The following is a 19,817-nucleotide window of genomic DNA, read 5'->3' as shown; positions in this document are numbered from 1 at the left end:
CCTTTTTCTCCCCAAAGCCCCCCGGTACATAGTGGTATATTCTTCGTTGTGGGTTCTTCTAGTTGTAGCATGTGGGACGCTGCCTCAGTGTGGTTTGATGAGCAGTGCCATGTCCACGCCCAGGATTTGAACCAACGAAACACTGGGCCACCTGCAGCGGAGCGCACGAACTTAACCTCTCAGCCACTGGGGCAGCCCCATGAATTTCATCATTTTCAAAGTAGCTACCAGCACTCCCCTTAGTCCAAATGCTGCCCTTCCATAACACTAGAAAAGCAGTTTCATGTACTGAGTCACAACCAGAAAGTGGGGAACATTTAAAAAGCTTCAAGTCTTATATGGCCAACGAGGTGTAAAGTAGGATTGCGCCACTTTTTTTCAACAGCTGTGTCCCATTTTGATGCATATTAAAATCTCACCCAAGGAATGATCTCAACCCAATGGGAAGCCAGGCAGAGGGAGACTGGAGGTGAAGCAGACATCAAACAAGTTGCCAGAGCTTCTGTGGTTAATGGAAGTATTGTGGTGGACACATCCATTGTATCACTGGCCAACTGTCTGGATCTGTGTTTAAGGGGGAAAATTCCAGGTTATCCTTTCTATCAACTTATCTCAATGATCCCTAGTCTTTACGAAAATAAATGGCTCTTATATTAGAAAGAAGTTGGAAAAGTTTGTAGCCACATCTTATTTTTTACCCCAAATCCTCTTACTCAGTTGAAATAGCTAATTTATTCATCAAGTAAATATTTATTAAGCCTGTATGTTGTGCCACGAAATGTGTTATGAATGGAAATGAACAATTAATTTATGGTTCTTCACTTACAGAAATTACTTTATAGGGGAGGACAAGAAAATTGATCATAAAACAGTCTGATGAGAGTCATAATAGATGGAGGCAACAGATGCAGTTGGATGGGAAGTCTTCCTAGTGGTAGTAATATCGAGTCTGAAATGCAGAAATGAAGGATCAGTTGGCCAGACCAACATGAGGCCCAGGGGAGAAGAGAGAGTGCACCAGGCAGAGGAAGTAGTGGGGCGAGGATCAGACTGCAAGGGCATGGCCTGTCAAGGAAGAATCTCCGGAGAGTAAGGGACATGGGGAGAGTGAAGGCCAGTCTTGGCCTCAAATTCACTCCCCAAAGCCTAAAGCCTCATCGCCAATGAGCACATTTAAAGGAATGTGTCAAAAGCACATTCATTCAGACACCTGGGATAGATCATCCTTAACTTCCCCTAGCCTTTCCATTTCATAAATTGGTTTTCGCATATGTTTCCTCTACTTCAGTAGTATCCTTAAATACTTTCACTTATTCCCATCTTACCTAACTACTTGAATCAGACTAACACCATTTCTTGCTCACAATCCTACTTCCGGCTTCCAACCTTTCTCCCTCCCACCACACCTCTATCTTTCCTACCATTCATTCTCCTTTGTATCCAGACGATTCTTATTAAAACACACTTGATTATGTATTTCCCTGCGAAAAGTTCTGCACTGACCCTCAAGTCTGCAAGACAATATTAGACTTCGACGCATGACTGAGGAATATCTTGGTGAGTGGGCCTCTAACTCAGTTTCCCAAAGCCTGGGCTGTATACCACCAGTTCTGAGAAAGTTAACAAGGAATTTTCAAGGAGAAAGAGGTTTTAAGGTAAAACAAACTTGGGAAACCCTGGGAAAAAATTACACAAGTTTCCTTATTGTGTCTTTAACATAAAAACATGTTTTTTGACTCTTTAAGAAATGAATACATCATTCAGAGTTTCCCAAATTTCACTAAAGAATCCTGACATGTGTACATGTATTCGCGCACATCCCTTGAGAGTATCTCAATGTTCCACATTGTGGTAGGCAGAGTAACGCCTCCCAAAGATGCCCATGTCCTTATCCCCATGGCAAAGGGACTTTGCAGGTGTGATTAGGTTAAAGACCTGGAGAATGGGGAGTTTGTTTTGTATCATCTGGGTGGGCGCAATCTAATCACGTGAGCACTCGAAGCAGAAAGCTGTCTCAGCCTGAAGAGGAAGGCAGAAGGGGAAGGCAGAGAGATTCCAAAACGAGAAGGATCTGATGCTCCACTGCTGGTCCTGAGTTGTGGAGGGTCACGTGGAAGAACCAGAGAGAGGACTTTAGAAGATAAATGTGATCCCCAGCCGACAGCCAGCAAGGAATCAGAGACCTCAGGCCAATAACCTGAATAAGCTTGGAAGCCAAGTCTTCCCCAGAGCCTTCAGAAAGGACGTCATCCCTGCCAACTCTTAATATCAGCCTCGTGGAACTCTAAGCAGAGGAGGCAGCTAAGACTCGCCATGCTGGACTTTTGGCCAACAGAACTGGGAGATAAGAAATTGTGTTGTTTGAAAAGACTACATTTGTGGTCATTTATTATGGCAGCAATAAAAAGCTAATGCCTTCATCTCTCATCACAGCTTGCTTATTCTCTGCACACCATTCATACTGCCCTGCCTGTGGCTCCCTAGAAACAGATGTTCTCTCAAGTGTCTTGGTTTTGATCACTATGCCTGGAATGCTTTTTCCTTTATTTCTCTTCATTCCAAGATACACCCACTAATACTCACGTCTTACCCCTCCTGCTCGCCAAGGCCTGACTGTTGACTCCAGCAAGGCTTGGTCTGAGCATCATCTGCTCCAGCATTCCATGGCCTTCGCATGTGATCCTAAGGTTCCCTCTTCACTTGTCCAGCTCTCCCAGAAGGGTTTAAGAGCAAGACACTAAATTAATCAAACAAGGAGGCCATTAGACTGAGGTGGCTCTAATACTGTGGCACCTATATAAACAAACCACAATGTAAGCCTGTAAACGCCTCAAGGTTACGAAATCTAACCCTAAGGACAATCAGTCACGAGCAACCAACTAGGCTTTAAGCTATAGCCAATCAATAATTTCCTTACTATGCTTCTGTCTTTTCTCTATATTAGTCTCTCCCCGAGCTCCTAACCGCTTCCGGTTTGGTACTACCTGATTCGAATTGATTTTTGCTCAAATAAGCTCTTAACATTTTTAATATGCCTCAATTTATCTTTTAACGAAGGACAATATCTTATTCATCTTTTCATCACCAGTATCAATCTGGCAGAGAAAAGGTGATCAGAAATGTGAAGAACTGATGAATGCAAATAAAGATAACTAGCTAACAGCCTACATTATAGGACTGCCTCGCAAGAGAGAGATGAGAGCTGGACACAGAGCTCTGGGGTCAGTGAGGAGTGGGCAACACAGCTCACCCAAGCACAGAGGATGGGGATAGTATTTTTTAAGTATTTTCCAAAGTCTTTTTCAGTCCCTAGACATTCTCTTGCCCTCAGGCGCCCCTCCCATTAAAGAAAAATCATTCATTTCTTCAGGAGAGGGACAGTACAACCTTGCCCAAAGTGCTTTTGCTTGGCTCTGAGTTTCTTATTAGACTTCTTTTGATCCACAGGGAAGCCATAGACTTGAAATTCCAGCTCTGTAAAGAGAGAAAGGGATTTTTCTAAATTCCACAAGCTTTTTGGATCAAGAGCGATGCTTTAAATCTGAGCATATCGTTTTAACATAAGCCACAGTGTAGCTGGTATAGAGACATTTTAGTAAGTTGTCTAATGTCTAAATCTACTGGTTTAAAGGAAGGGAGTTGAACCCAGGTGTGGGTGACTCCCAAACCCATACTTTTGCCCACTATAGCATGTTGTCTCGAAAGAATTTACTGCTTCTGGAAATAGGGATTCTCCTGTCATTGACCATAAGCAACCTGATGCTTAATGACCTTCCTGCTTCGATGATGTAGGGAAGATTTGCACATGAACAGGTGGCTCTCCAGGTGACCTTTCAAACGAGGTCCAAACCTTAGACTCTATAAAGTTATGAAAATGCTGTTTTACTTACTTAAAAATTAGTTTCAAATGTTATAACTACTTCATATTTAAATTAAAATGTAACTCTGAACCACTTTGGATAATTCAATCTTCCATTTAACTAACAGGGAAAAGAGATTAGGCACATGAATTATTTGCTGAAATGAGCATCCACTTAGTCGAAAGCAACAAAGGGTTTATGTTCTTAATCCTTCTCCAAATGGAATTTGGACGTAGAAATACCATACGCACTAGAATTGCATATAGCTAATTAAATAATAAATTATATATATTTTTCAGTATGTAGAAACATATACTATATATACATAGTGAAATATACATGAGCAACATTAAAAAAAGCAAGTTGAAAAGTAGTATGTGAGGCACAATTCTGCTTTTGTTTAAAGTTTACTTCATTATGTAGAATATCAACAGAGAGCCTGAACGTATACACATACAGGCCTGCAACAAAAGCTTAGCTAAGGTGTGATTATTTCAGAAAAGTGGGAGTAGAGTGGGAAATGGAAGAATCATTTATATATATAACCAAATTCTGTTTTTAGTCATGAGCTGCTGATGTTCTAATTATTATTATTATTTTCTTTTTTTTAAGGTATGCTTTTTGGTGAGGAAGATTGGCCCTCAGCTAACATCTGTTGCCAATCTCCCTTTTTTTTCCTCCCCAATTTCCCAGTGCATAGTTGTATATCCTAGCGTACGTCCTTCCAGTTCTTCTATGTGGGATGCTGCCACAGCATGGCCTGATGAGTGATGTGTAGGTCCACGCCCGGGATCTGAACCAGGGAACTCCAGGCCACCAAAGTGGAGCACACGAACTTAACCACTAGGCCATGAGGCCAGCCCCTCTAATTATTATTTTTTTTAATAAAAATGCGTATTCTCAGCTTACACAGCTGGCTGGCTTTCAGAAGAAGCAAAAGTCATGATAAACGACTCCCGCACTCTAGAGTGCAGCCCCTCATAGGGCTGCTTTGATGATGTCTCCCCACGACGACTCCCAAAGCCCCTCAGATCGCCACTTCCTCCTGTCAGAGATCTTGCAAGTTTCACAAGGAGGGGGTCCTTGTGATTCACGGGTCCCGTCTTTGGTCTCAGCTCCACAAGGCCCTGTTTACGCAAGAGCTCAGCAGGTGCAGAGCAGGCAATTTCCATGAAAACTAAAACCCAAAGGATGGCAGGAGGCCTGGGTAACCGTCCACCATCCACAGGGCCCCAGGACAGCAGAGGGATGGAGACTCAGATGTGAGGATTTGTTTCTGCTCTGTCCTGGGTCTGCTCACCGCCCTTGATAAAAGAGTCTATTTGCATAAAGAGGATAGAGGCTGAAGGCAACATGCTTGGAGAAAAGGGTGGAAGTGCAATGGGCTGCTGAGGGAGAGGGTAAATCACCCAGCAGGCGTTGTGGTTGTTGTTTTTCCCCTTTCAGGCAAGAAAACCTGGAGAATGTTCAAACTCAGTAAGGAGATGCCAGAAGGAAAGCAAAGAGAAAACTAGAAACTGCTGGAGGATGGAATTGCAGTCAAGTGCAAGAGTCTTTGAAGAGCAGTGAACACCCCCAGGAAGTTATGCTCGTGATCCCTAAGGAAAGCAGGGTGACAGTGGACTAGGTAGGCAGAGACATGTCAGGGAGAAAAAAGTCTGAAAAACGCTGCACTTCAATCTCCTGAACAACACAAGCAGACTGAAAACTCCAAAAATATAGTTATCATTATTCACGTGAAAAGCTATTTCAAAAGATCTCCAGGAAGACAAAAATAAAATTTTCAAAGGAAATCTAACATATAACCATAATACTCAGTTAACCTATTATGTCCTTAAATATGTTGGTGCTTTCTCATCCTGAACGTTATTCTCATGTTCTGTATTTTTTATTCTAGAAAAAAAATACTTATCAGTATACTAAAGACAAGAAAAAAACCCTTCACAGTGCTTTCCTTTATACTGGCTGAAATGGCATTCAGCCTGCTTTCTTTCCCTTCTCTGATTTATCTCAGAGATAATGGGGGTTGTTTCACGGTGACATCGGGAAGCATTCATTGTGGTTATCTGTTTGGGATCACCGGCCAGTCGACAGAACATGATGAAATGTGGTTTGCCAGAGCACCTGCACTCGGACGGGGGCCCTAGCTGCAGACAGCAGAGGGGGGCCCACGTGGTTATTACACGGTTTGTCCTGAGAACTCTGAAGAGCAGTTGCATTTGTGAATCATTTTCAAAGGTTACGAATGAAGCTATTAATCTATTTCAGGACTGTCAGAAAGGAGCTATCTTGTTTCTTTACCCAAACCATCCCCATCTCTTCTCTTACAAGTCTCTAAAACATGTGGGAAAAAGAAAAGAAAACTTACTTCAAACATCTGTACGTCTTGTTTTGGAACTCAATTGTTTTTTTAAATATATATATAGAGAGAAAAATAGTATGGCTGCCTGACAAATCTCTGCAAATAATTAGTCCCCAATGTTTCCGTAATAGAGCATACTGAAAAAGCTGCTGTGAGAAGGAATTCTAGAATAGGGAGGAAATAGAGCAAATGGGAGAGAAATCCAGGCAGGAAGATAAAGAGGGGAGAGGGATTTGTGCCCATGAAGGCATACAGGTCTAATAATATTCAAAAACCTAAAATAGCAAACCTTGCCTTTGGCATCCTCCCGCTTCCCTTTCTACCACCTTCCTCTCCTGTGTCCTTGCACCTGCCCATTAAGGCTTCAGTTTCCTGTGGTTCTAGGCCCATGGGGCTCAAACTGGGTGTACTTTCCCCAGGCTACAGGGGCATGATGTACATCCACTTCTATACGGGCTTTTATTTTTCCCAGGTGTACTTTTGGCTAAGTCTGACCTTCTGAAGAACATTCCTGAGGTCATTAAACTCTTCTTTGTGGCTCTTTCACAATCACCCTCCTCCCACCTTGCAAAAAATAGGCGTTCCTTCTACTTGTCCCCATGAATTGCACAAGGAGCCCAGCCCTGGAGCACCCCACAGAGCGCCAGGCCCCAATGTTAGGATCTGTGCTGACAATGTCAATGACAGTTTTTCAAGTCTAGCGGTCTTCAAATCTCTCCTTTCAACAACATAGAAGGAGGCGTAATAGTTTCAGCTGATCCATCACCCAAAAAAAGTGTTTTTGATGGTAGAGCGCAGTAATATTCAACATTTAACCAAAGACTGTGTGACACTGCTGTTAAACCACTTTCATGACCTTCTACTTATTAATTTGAACAAGGTTGCTCAGCACGGATATCTCCAAAAACAAGAAAATAGGAACACAATTGATGCCAAACTCTAAGTCATCCTAGCAATAAGTAAAATTCATGAATGGATACATGAAAAAATGGAATGAAAATTATTCCATTCATATAATTAAAATGCATTCCCAATAACGTTCGAGATTTTGCATTTGATAATTGTTTATCAAAAACGTGCTGTATTTTTGAGCAACTATGTTTTGGAAGAAAATAAGGATCAATCAATCCATAAGGAATTTTAACGTTTAGATCTTTATGGACAGTCTCGTTCATTCATTTATTCAAGTAAGATTTACTGAAAATGTGTGATGGTTCTACATTCTGGTGATACAGCTTGAATTAGCTGAACAGCATCCCTGATCAAGTGAGTGAGAGGCAGACAATAAGTAAGTAAACAAGAAAATATCTATAATGAAGCACTATGCAGAGAATTAAAACAAACCTACATGATAGACGTAAATGGGATGTCTCCCGTAGGTCAGGGAAAGCCTCTTTCGAGAAGGTAAGATCTGAACCACAAGGAGACAGTCATCTAAAGATGAAGGGAAAGAACATTCTCGATAGAGAGAACAGCTAATGCAGCCTTAGGCAGCTAGCAAGTTTGGTTGGTTCGAGGGAAAGGCATAAATTATGGCCAAAGTAGGAAGAGTGGTAGGTGCAGAGGCCAGGAGGGCAGGAGCAGATTATGGTGGGCCTCATGAGCCAGTACAAGGGGTTGGGTGTTGTTCTAAGTGAGATGGGTGGTCTTGGAAGCAGTTTAAGCATGTAAGAGAGTTGATCTAACTTACACTTGTTTTTTGAAAGATTGCTCTGGCTTCTGTAACCAGAATAGGTTGTAAGAAAACAAATATTGAAATAAAGTCATTCGGGAAGGGGACCTGGAGTCTCTGTCCATAGTGACGAGCACAAGCAGAGAGCCTGTAGATGTGGGTATATTCGAGAAACGGGGGAAAAAAGAGAAGGAGATCCTAACTGCTTTGCTTTTTAAGGAAAGAAACTTGCTAACACAAATTAGTCTCTAATTTTCTTTTTTGTATGACCTTTCACTATAAAACAGGAGACTTCACATTAATTTTCCACTTAGGAAGGAATATTTGGAACTCTGTACAACAGATAATATAAAAATGCTACACACCACTCAATTGCAAATAAATTAGTGTTTTCTCAAATTTGCCTCAGATTTGTTTAAAGGCATCATGAACTGCATGCACAATTTAAATTCCCTGTTTCCTTCCAGGCCCTTTCTTCTTCCCTCCCCAGAGACAGACTGTACTCTGAATTTGTATTCTTAGTTTGTGTGTGTATGTAGGAAAATGCATATGCGTGTGTATACCTTTGTATTTTTTTATTCAGAAGAATGATATGACTGTATATGTATTTTTTAAATTTACCTTTTCATTCCACATAATTCAATTATGTTTTTGAGATAAATGCAGACGTGTTTTCTTACTTGTAGCTGCTGTACAGAAACCTATCGTATGAAAAATAAAACAATATGTAACAACAGGTTACTATTCATTTCCCTACTGATAAACTTTTAGATTATTTCTAATTTTTCACCCTGTGAACAGTGCTACTATGGATGTTCATCTTCTTGTTTCCTGTGCATCTCTCTGAGGGTTTCTCTGGGATGCATCCATAGGAGTGGAGCAGCATAAGGAGGTGCATTTGCAGTCTTACTGGATACTGTCAAATTGCTCCACAAGTGTTTGTACCAATTTGCACTCCCCCCAGCATCAAATGAGTATTCTATTTCTAGACATCTTCCCATTCAGTTGATATTGTCATCCTTTTAATTTTTGTCAATCTGATGTGTGCGAAATGATATCCTCTTATTTTAAATTGCATTTCCCGGAATAATAAGATGTTCTTCCCTTTTGCTTAACCTTAAAAAATGCATTCATTTCTTTAAAAACATCTTTTTCCTCCACTGCTGCTCCATCTTCATTTAGTTCCTGCAGTAATTTACATGTCTCTCTCTACAGCACTTGCCACTTTGCACTCAGCTGCTTGTTGATCTGTCTGGCTCCCCCACTGATTCTTGAGATAACGACTGCATTATATTCATTCAATCTAGATCATGGCTGAAGTTCAGTAAATGCTCATTGAATTTAAATGCATACTAAATATTTTCCTTTGTTTTTAAAATTTTACATAATTTTAATTATTTTCATTACTTATTTGCAACTTTCCACTACTGTTTTGCCATACAATTCTTCTAGATTTTAAAATAAAATAAGTTAACACTTTTTATTATATGATCCTAAATTTTTTATATCTGCTTATTGCACTTCTGTAATGGACTTCTGAAAGAAAGTAGTTAAATTCTATTTAGTTGCATATAAACTTAATTACAGAGGAGTATTTAATATAATGAAAGTAATGATCTTGACAAGTCATCATTTAGCTGGAAATCAATAAAATATAAGCGCATGTTACTGTTACAAGGAAAATTCAAAACTTTGGAATTGTAGCACTCTATATTCAGTAGCATATTTTCACAATTTGAATTACCCAAGGTTAAATCATGGGAAATGACATCTTTGAAATATGTGTTTAGCAGTAATAGCCAACGCTTAGTGAGAACATTCTCACTGTGGCGTGTTTCCAAGCGTTTCACGATCATTTCATCCTTGTAATAACCTTGGATGTTAGTACTATTGTCAGCATCATCCCCGTGTTAAGATTGAGAAGTCAAGGCACAGAGTGGGGAAATAACTTGCCCAAGGTTGTAGAGCTTAGCTTTTCCTTCTGTGGTCCTCCTCCAGAGCCTCTTGTCTCACTCACTGTAGGGGGTCAACCAGTATCACAATGGTCACTGAGCATGAGGAAGAGAAACCAGCTGCCTTGCTCTAACTTACCACATTCCTGTTTTGTCTTTTGCTTGGTTTTGATTATGATGGATTAGACATACTGATTCTCTATCTACAAGGTAAAAAGTAGGTAGAGTTTTAAATCGTGTGGTAAGAAATATTCACAAATTCAAGGATCTGGAGAAATACTGATGCAACATATTTTAACATAATCTTCCAGGGGCTTCTTCTGAATCACACCCTTAGAACACCGTGTGCCTTTGTGGAATACATTTCAAGCCTAAAATCTGCTTTCAAGAAAGAGCTGTTCTCTGTCTAATATTTTTTAAATGAGCTTTTCTGAAAGAATCACTGTTCTAGGAATATATAGGAGTCCAGACCTCAGTGAAGTAGCTGTGAAAAATCCTCTCCAGTGAACAGCAAGCAATTGTAACACATAAGTTAGCAGAGGAAGCATCCACGGGCAGGAAACGCTGCTGGGGAGCAGGCCCAGGGCCTCAATACCTGGACACCATGAAAATGGAAAGCAGTTTTATGCAGCAGGGGGTAGAATAACACTTAATTTTTCTTATAAGTAAAGTTTTCTAATAAAATATTCAAAGAGCAGCTCTTTTGGCAGTTGCTAGCCCTAGTATACTGAATTGGAATTAGCTCAGTGCAAAATCTTAATAGCTGCCTTTGAATTAATTAACTCTATGATGATATACCTGGGTACTTGGGCATACATTATGCATGCACACAGCCCAGTTTTACAAAGGTGAAGTCTTTCATTACATGTGGCAATCTAATATGCTCCCCCAAATTCCAAGAGTTCTTTGACTCTCACGGTGGTGTTTAAGGGTGCATGCATGTGGAACAGGCAGAGGGAAGGAGCATTAACTGAGCTCTGGCAAGTGAGGAATTCTTACAAATCGATTTATTTATATCTTCTAAGAAAATAAGTAGGAAGGTTTTGTCACCTCATTTTACTGGTTAAAAAAATGCAGGCTCAGAATGATTCTCACTTATAACATGTACCTTCTCGTCTTAGGCTTTCTTTACGGGTGACTAACACAGGTAAATAAATGTTGCTAGTGTTCTCTACCCTCCATCCTGCAATTCTTACCTCCTCGCTTATCACCCCAGGAAAAGCAAAAGCTAAAGCAAAATAAAACAAAATCGTCACTAATTTAGGAGTCATCATCTAAGCAATTTGGAGTTTTCAGAGAGCCAGGGGAAACAAGGAAACTAGAGAAGTAGGAACAGCTCCAGCGGGATCCAGCCAGATAGTTCTCCAACCCTCAGCTTGTGAAAAAGAAAAATCTCTTCTTTGGCCTTGAGATTTGTATTTATTTTTATTTTTTAGCTAAGAATTGGAATCAAGATCATGTAAATTTCACAATTTCCTCCATAATAAAGCCATGTTTCTTTTTACATGTGTGTATTCACGTCTATCCTTCTCCAAAGAGCTTACAAGCAAAGGAACTTCCTCACGTTTCCTCCCCCCACCCCTTCTCTGGGGCTGCCTCACCCCCTCACCTTCCCTCACTCTCCTGAGCTCTATTTCCTCAGATTGAAAAGCAGAGATCCAGGTAGAAGAAGATCTTCCAGTTTAGGAGAAAGGGTTTAAAGAGCAATGTTCATGTTATCCAAAATTATCATTTAACAATGAATTGTCATTATAATGTAGAATGTTAACCTGGAAATTATCTGCCTCCAGTCAGTATTTTCTAGATTAATGTTTTTATAAAAATTTGACTATCTATATAGCTTTATAAAAAACAATTCATTACTCTTACCCAGTTTTCTGAGTATTTAAGAATTCTGGTCATATTTTATACTGAAATTCATCTACTTAACTTGATTATCTAGAGAGAATTATCTTTCAAAATCATAGCAGAGCAAAACAAAACCCATTTGCAAAACACAAAAGCAGAAATAAATGAACTTTCCCGAAGCATTATTAAATATTGTTGAGGATAGGTGGGAAGCACCAAGCAATTTGAAAACTTTTAACAATGAGACTCAACTGTAGAATTACTTTTAACTAATTAGGGGTTAAAAAAAGGCATCAAAGTTATCTTTATAAAGTGAAATGCTTGCAATACTTTGTTAGAAGAAAATTAACAGGCTGCTTCATGAAAATCATTATATTTCGAATATATATACACACATATATATGTACATTCATACATATCTCTCCCTCTAAGAAAGTATCATGCTGGACACAGTGAGCACTTGTAAAATATTAAGAAAACTTTAGCTGAGACATTATTTGCTATGGTGGCAATGAGAAGCAAGTTATTTCTGAGGTAAAAATGGATAAAACATATGGAATTGAATTGATTATTTTCATAATATACAGTATTTGGAATAAAAGCAATGGTCAGGATAGATGACAGAGCACATTACATTCAGAAATGTGCAGGCAGGAAAGACAAGGGTGTGAACGGAATGGCAGAGGAGAGATGAGAGGTAAAGTGTGAACACTCATACAGTTTCTCATAGTTTGGGACCCAGCAGAATCAAGAGAGGGCTTATGAAAGCACTGATTGCTGGGCCCCGCTCCCAAAGATTTTATTTCAGTAGTTTTTTTGATGGAACTCAAGAATTTGTACTTCTAAGTTCCTGGATGAAGCTGATGCTGTTGGTCTAGGGTCCACACTTTGTGAACGACTGATGTAGAAGGGTTCGGAACATTTCTGCAAAGCCTTCATCCTAGGCTACTATGAAGTTTATGGAGGTAAATTCCTCTGTTTCTGTGACTATAAAACTGCTTGTTTAGGTTTCTCCAAATGAAAATACGTAACCTCTCAATATATTAGAACTATATTGACATTGCTTCTTTTTACAAAGTGATCTGGTTAACATTGTTATTCATACTTACCGGCTCAGGTAGGCATCTCTAAAGAAACTTGTCACTGGAAATAGAGTCTCAACTCGTCGTCCTTTACTGCTTTAACTTCCCTCTGGAATCACATTCAGATAGAGGAATGATTATTTCACAATAAATGCCTTTGGTCTTGACTGTCACGTCTAATTGTACTCCAATCCCTCCTCACGTTCATTGGTCTGACTGGGGCATATGCTCATTCTGGAACTAATCCCAGTTCTGGATTGTGCCCCGACAATGCTGTTCATTGACGGGCTTAGGCTTTCTCCCTCCTGAGCCAATCACTATGGTAGAAAGGATGGAATGACTGCTCTCTTCCAACAACATCACTGTGACATCATAAGAGAGATTTGAAAAGCATCTTGGAGGACTTTCTATGTCAAGCTCCCCAGATGCACACCTTGAGACTAGGATTTGCTGTAAGTGGTTTATGAAAGCTCCCAGGAGAACCTGGTGCAGGAATTGAGGAAGCAGGACAGGGAAGGGAAAGAAGCTAGCCAGGGAAGGGAAGAGAGTATGATCTCAGGCAAAGTTCCCACGATGGCAGTGTCGGCAGGATCCTGCAGAGGCACTCTGCGATGTAAATAACACCTTAAGGGCATCTAGACCTGAGGCAAGAGAGCTGGACTTTCCTGCTTCTCTGGCATCCTTCAGCCCCAGCCTCAGGTCACCCCAAAGGATGGAGGTGGGCAAAGGGCTCCAGGAGACTGAGCGAGTCCCTCAGAAACAATAAAGGCATTCAGGGAGTTGTGGGCGGGCACTGGCAGTGTCCACAGCAGGGCGACGATCACTGAGTCTGCCATCAGGCTAAAAGAATATATATCAACATTTCCAAACATGTGCAAAGAGGGAAAAAGGGGATGGAGGAGGTGAGGGAGATAGTTCCTGAATTTGAAAAATGCTGGATTAAATAAAATTAAATAGAAGATTTTTCTGCAAGTCTTTTATGAGCCTTTACTACACATTTTGGCATTGTGAGGGAAACCACAAAACCCTTTTTATAGGACTATCTCTTAGGGTACATCTTGTGAGATGTGGTTTGGGAAATGGTTCTGTGACCAAGAGACTGTTACAGGCTTTTAAAGTGACATAATCAGACCAAGATTTAAGGTATGGAGTGAAAAAGGATGGACCAGAAGCAGAGGGATCAGAGATGTTGAGATCACCTTGCCTTCAGCAAAGGTAAAAGAAAAATACAATGAAATCACAAAATAAGCAAGTGGTATAGGAAACAGAGGAGGAAATGAATTTGAATATCTTGTAATTAGAATTGTCATGAAGAAATGAAAGATTCTGAGCCCTGTGACTCAGTGACTCCATTGAGTAACAAGGCCATTAATTAGGATGGATTTGTGAGGAGGACTACTTGGCAGATAAGGTTCAAGTTTGGAAACCATGTGGAGATGTGTGGTAAACAACTGAAGCTAGAAGTGTGGGGTAGGGATCCACCAGCTTTGTGGTGTGTATTAGTTTGATAAAGCTGCCATAACAAAGTACCACCGACAGGGGTCTTAAACAAGAGAAATTTATTTTCTCACAGGTCTAGAGGCTGGATGTCCAAATCAAGGTGTTAGCAGGGTTGGTTTCTTGTGAAGCCACTCTCCTCGGCTTGTAGACACCTGCCTTCTCACTGTGTCCTCACATGGCCTTCCTGCTGTGTCTCTTCCTCTTCTTATAAGGACATCAGTGATATCAGATTAGCGCCCCACCCTTATAACCTCATTTAACCTTAATTACCTACCTAGAGGCCTTTTCTCCAAATATAGGCACATTGGGAGGTCAGGGCCTCAGCATATGAATTTTGAGGGAACACAATTTAGTCCACAAGAGGGCGCTGGTTGGAAGTTAAAGCATTGTGAAGTTGTGAGTACTGACTGACAATGGAACCCCTGGAACCTCTCTGACCTTTGAAAGATGAGGGGGCATAAAGGAGAGCCAATCCTATCAATTCTCAGAACTAGAAGGTTCAAGAAAGCATATTTACTGTTCTGTGCCTCTGTTGCTTTGCCTGCTAAAAAAAAAAAAGAGAGAGAGCCAATGATTGTCTTTGTTTATGGAAATTTTATGAAAATAAGATGTTTTATTAGTCTGAGTCCAGTCAGGAGACCACAGAAACCACACAATGTTTAGAAACATAGTTTAATATAAAAAAATGATTAATGGAGGATTGGAGTCAAGGGAACTTGGCTGTTGAGTGTTACAGAGAATGCTAAAGAACTTAGAACCAAGACTGAGAGGACTGAGAGAGAGCACTCTAGGAGGATCTGCCCAGATCAACACACTGCTGGGACCCAGACCTGGTGTGAAGGGCACAGCTGTGACTCACTGATGGCAGAGAAGGCACTCAGGTGTCGCATGTTGGGACTTGCTGGAAATCTCCCCTCTGGGTGCTGGGGAAACTTTCCACAGGGAGAGGCAGAGCCTCAGAACTCACTAGGTGTTGGGCAACCTGCTGACCACTGAGCACTGTTGTAGGAGTCTAGCACCGTTCTCTGGGGGGACTCAGTCCAAGGAGGCTCCAGGCCAGCTGCTTGGGATGAATGTCAGGCACTGCGATACAGTGAGTACCCTGTAACCATTAGTTATTTACTACTACTATTACTACCACTGGGACTACTGCTACTGCTGCTGTTGCATAGCGGTTAATAACTAGAGTTCTAGAGACAGCAAACCTGTGTTCACATCGCTTACCTGCCCTCATTAGCTGTGGAATATTGGGCAAGTGACTTCATTACCTCCAGCCTCGGTTTCCTCATCTGTGAAATGGAGGTAATAATAGTCTTTGCCTTGATTTGCCATGAGCGGTAAATAGGAGCATAAAGGTGAATTGCTTTACGCAGTCCGTAGCACATAGTGATGGATTTTAAAGATTCATGTTTTGTAAATATTAGATCACCTTCCTCCTACCGACTGTTCTTTGGCAATAAGTGTAAAACTAAAGGAAAGAATATAGTGAGACAGTAAAAAGTCAGTTGAATGAATGAAAGTAAGTGAATTTTAATGTGATTAATCTATCTTATTTGTTTCTTGGTCCTAAATTGACAAGATTAATTTTAATCTGATGTCTCACTTATTCCGTGTACACCATGGATAAGAGTTCTTATTCAATGCAGGCCTTTTGAGACAGTAAATTTGTCAAGAGCCTTATAAACCAATAGAAAATTTATTGATCATTCTGCCCTCCAAACTCCCACATCAAATTCTAGTATAGAAACTTCTGGAGATCTCTGTAGGAGAATCGAAATGACTGAATCACCAAATCACACTGAATAAACTGTCTGGTTTACGAGCAAGCTTGTATGTTGGCATCTTCGGCATAATCCAGTAAAGATCTTAACTGAAAATATAATTTCTTCTTTCTAGCCTTAGTGATTACATTTTCAATTACCTGGTATTTCAGGCACATCATGAAATCTGAGGATTGATAGGCCGGGTAAATTCATTCGGGCTGCTGTGGCAGGGGATTCAATTCCAATTCACGTAACGCTCTATTTTTCGGTTGATCCTTTATGGATATCACCACAACTGATCAACTCTCTAATCTCAGCTCTGCTCAGCAGAGCATAAACAAGCCCAAAAGCAGAGACTAATCATTGTCAAAAACAATGACTTTAGGTGAAACCTGTGACTAGTTACAGAGGCCTCCTCCTCCTTGAGGATAGTCAAGGACTTTTGATAGCAATGTTAAATTAGTCTAGCTCAACTGCTATTCTCTACGTTAGTGACAGAACAAATATATTTCAGAATCACAATGTATTACTACCCTGAGACAGCGGTTCTTTGACTTCCTTCTTCCCCGTGCTTTAATTTCATTTTCGGTAGTTGGTGCTCATAAATTATTGATCAATATAAATGAGATTTCATCTAAACTATCCAAACAGCTGTACATTTTTTTTTAAAAAGGAAAATAAGTCCCTAAGTTTCTGTTTGTTTCGTAATTGCTTACGGTCACTCCTTTCATATTTACAGCAGGTTATTTGAAAACAAATGACAATCTCCAGTTTGCTAAATATTCATCCAAACAAGATTTAGAGTTATTTAGAACCTCCATGGCAAAGCAATTACTAAAATAAAAGTTCCAATAGAAATAAGATAAAAAATTGTAATGCTTTGTTTTAACTGTAAAATTAAAATAAGGCACCCTTGCTTTCACATGGTACAGTGGTAGCATCAGGAAAGATGGTAGAACAAGAAAAAGTGGTTTATATTTCCCCATAGGAACAATATTGGTGTTAGGTGTAGTGTTATTAATCAAGAATCCAATATGAAATAAATCACATATGATACATTCTCATTTCTAAAAGCATGTATATATGACTCTAAATATCTATAATCAATTCACATATTAATATAGTTCTCCAGAGTCTACAAAACATGTGTAACTATTGCTTCACTTCTGCTATATACTGTGTCTCAATATCCTACTAACGGACGTAAATGGTTTTTAAAGTACACAACTTTACTGTGTCATACTTTGAGATAAACTAATATGTTTTGTTGGCATATTAAAGAGAGCTGTAAATTCTTTGATCATCCTCCCATTGGGGAGGGGGGGCACTTTTCCTTCTCTTTGATTCTGGGGTGCCCTGTGACTGCTTTGTTGTACCCAGGACAGAAGAAATGATGTTATGGCAGTTCACAACCCACCCTTTAAGAAGACTGGCAGATCCCACCTCAGTCTCTTAGAAACTTGAGATACCTTGTAAGAAAGCTGACTACCTGTAAGAGAAACCACATGGAAATCATGAGAATCCTTGGGAAAGGAGAGAGGCTCTGCTGAGCCCAGCCTTCCAGCCAATTCCAGCAGGGTGGTAAGTGTGGCAGTGAAGATACCTTGAAGTATCTAGGAACTTGCGCTATCCAATGTACTAGCCACCAGCCATATGGCTTCGAGCCCTCGAAATGTCCAGAGTCCAAAATGAGATGTACTGTAAGAGTAAAACACACAGTGGATTTCAAAAATGTATCCAAAAACTCATTAAAATTTTTTGCATTGAGTCTATGTTTAAATGACAATCTTTTTGATATTTGGGTTAAATAAAATATGCTATTAAAGTTAACTCTACTTATTTATACTTTAAATTTGGCTATCAGAAAATTTAAAACTATATGCTTATACATAATTGGACAGCACAGCTCTAGACCATCCCAAGCATCAGTTAAAAACCACTGAGCGACCCCAGTTGATGTCACATGAAGCAGAAGAATCGCTCAGCTGAGCTATTCTTGAATTCTAAATCACAAAATTTGTGAGATGTAATAAACTAGTCATTTCATTAAGCTAATAAATTTGGAGAAGTTTGTTACACAGCAATAGATAACTGAAGGAGTTATATATCAAAAATATTAGGTGATTCATAGCATTTATGCTCAATCTTTTAGAATTCAGAAAGAAGAAATGTGGTTGGTACAAGTATAGTTGTCACAATTATGGTCAATGCATTTTAACCTTACTTTTTCTCTAAATTAATTATTTATAGCAAGTATGGAACCTCAAATTTATTGAATGTTTTAAAATTTTCTCCTTGATAAAACAGCTCACAACTCCTTTTTGTTGAGTACTGAAGAATATACACAGGTAGAGAAGTTAAGTGGAGAAAATTAAAACCAACATTTTAAGTAAACATCCTCAAATGAACAAAGTAGGGGATCTCACTGGCTCATTTATTAATTTCATTATTTGTATAAATATTTGCAGTAATCAAGTGAAATGTCAAAAAGATCATTGTCTGGGCTTCTCAAGTCAGAAGAACCCGGATTTAAATATCAGTGACACCATTTTCTAACTAGGCGATACTGAGCAAGTTATGGAGCTTCTATGAAGCTGTTTTCTTGACTATACAAGAGGAATGATAACCCTGATCACCTACCTGTTGGGATTACTGTGAGGATTAAACGAGCTAATGTATGTGAAGCACTTGTCTCAGGACCTGGCACAGAGCGACACTCTAAAAGTGGGAGCTTTAATAATGAGACACATAGAAATTATATATAAAATATTAGAATATAACATATTTGAGTATGGCGTAATTATGATAACTCTAGTTATTATGAAAATGTCATAAACTTGACTACATCTTATTTATCTCTTACTTAAACAGATGGAGCATCATGCGTGATTCTCACAGAGCTCAATAGATGTCGGGCAAGTGGAAGGCCATCAGACCTCTCAGGTCACAGCATCCAGAGCATCCCGTTGGACACATAAAGACTAAGTTACTTAACTGTGGAGATTCCTCTCTCTTTCTCTCTCTCCTTCTTTCTCCAAACCCAGATGTTTGGCATCTCACCAATATCGTCCAAGACCTTCTGGATTGGGAACAAAATAAATGTAGAGAAAGAGGAAGCAGTTTTAGTGAAAGCACCACAGGGAGCAAACCAATAAAAAAAGCAGGAAACTCAGCACAAGCCCGATTTACGTCGCTGCATTTCCCTAGCACTCAGCCTATTCCTCCAAACCCCAACACACACACACTCGTGTGCACACACACGTGCACTCACACATGCACATGTGCACACACACACCACAAGCGCCTGCTCCTATTAGCTTTCTTTCCTGCTCTCACTTTTCATTTTAAAGTCAAACATTGGGTAAAATTCTCTTTTTATTTCACTCTCCTTCCCATCTCTCTGAAAGAGCTTCAGAAGGGGAGTTTTGCATGAGCGTCCTGAGGGCTCGTGGATCTGAGACTGTACAGCTCCCTCACCTCCACATTTCCCTGATGGTCCTATCTCTTTTTAATAGTCAATAAAACATTGCTATAGCCTCTATTTTAGTTTCTGTTTCTAGACAACAAGAAAGAGAGAAAAGGTAGAAAGGAAGGAAGGGAGGGAGGGAGGAAGGAAAGAAGGGAGGAAGGAAGAAAGGAAGGAAGGGAAAGGAAGGAAGGAAAAGGAAGGAAGGAAAAGAAAGAAAGAAAGAAAAAGAAAGGAAGAAAGAAAGAGACCCAGTCTATAAACAAAAACATCATGGCTTTCCCTTTTTCAACAGCTGGGGACAATCATAGC

At 39.9% G+C, this 19,817-nt stretch overlaps 2 long non-coding RNA genes across 3 annotated transcripts; one reads left to right on the top strand and one right to left on the bottom strand.

Moving 5' to 3' along the window:
• Positions 1–419: 419 nt before the first annotated feature.
• On the bottom strand, positions 420–13,097 carry LOC111774949 (uncharacterized). Of its 2 annotated transcripts, none has more exons than XR_011421283.1 (4): positions 12,804–13,097; positions 8,516–8,595; positions 3,388–3,474; positions 420–564 (listed from the first exon to the last, which is right to left on the bottom strand). It is a non-coding gene; the product is annotated as an uncharacterized lncRNA (long non-coding RNA). The 2 variants fall into 2 exon arrangements; XR_002810305.2 differs by lacking the exon at positions 420–564 and adding an exon at positions 10,318–10,441 and having other exon boundaries at positions 3,265–3,474; positions 12,804–13,082.
• A 31-nt stretch (positions 13,098–13,128) lies between these two features.
• On the top strand, positions 13,129–19,580 carry LOC106780964 (uncharacterized). The gene is made up of 4 exons (XR_001377427.3): positions 13,129–13,228; positions 13,885–13,991; positions 17,420–17,620; positions 18,911–19,580. It is a non-coding gene; the product is annotated as an uncharacterized lncRNA (long non-coding RNA).
• Positions 19,581–19,817: the final 237 nt, after the last annotated feature.

The sequence above is a fragment of the Equus caballus genome, chromosome 9, assembly GCF_041296265.1.
Source record: "Equus caballus isolate H_3958 breed thoroughbred chromosome 9, TB-T2T, whole genome shotgun sequence".
In the NCBI taxonomy this organism is placed as follows: domain Eukaryota; kingdom Metazoa; phylum Chordata; class Mammalia; order Perissodactyla; family Equidae; genus Equus; species Equus caballus.
Note: the sequence above shows the minus strand (reverse complement) of the source record. Positions and strands in the feature narration are given on the sequence as shown.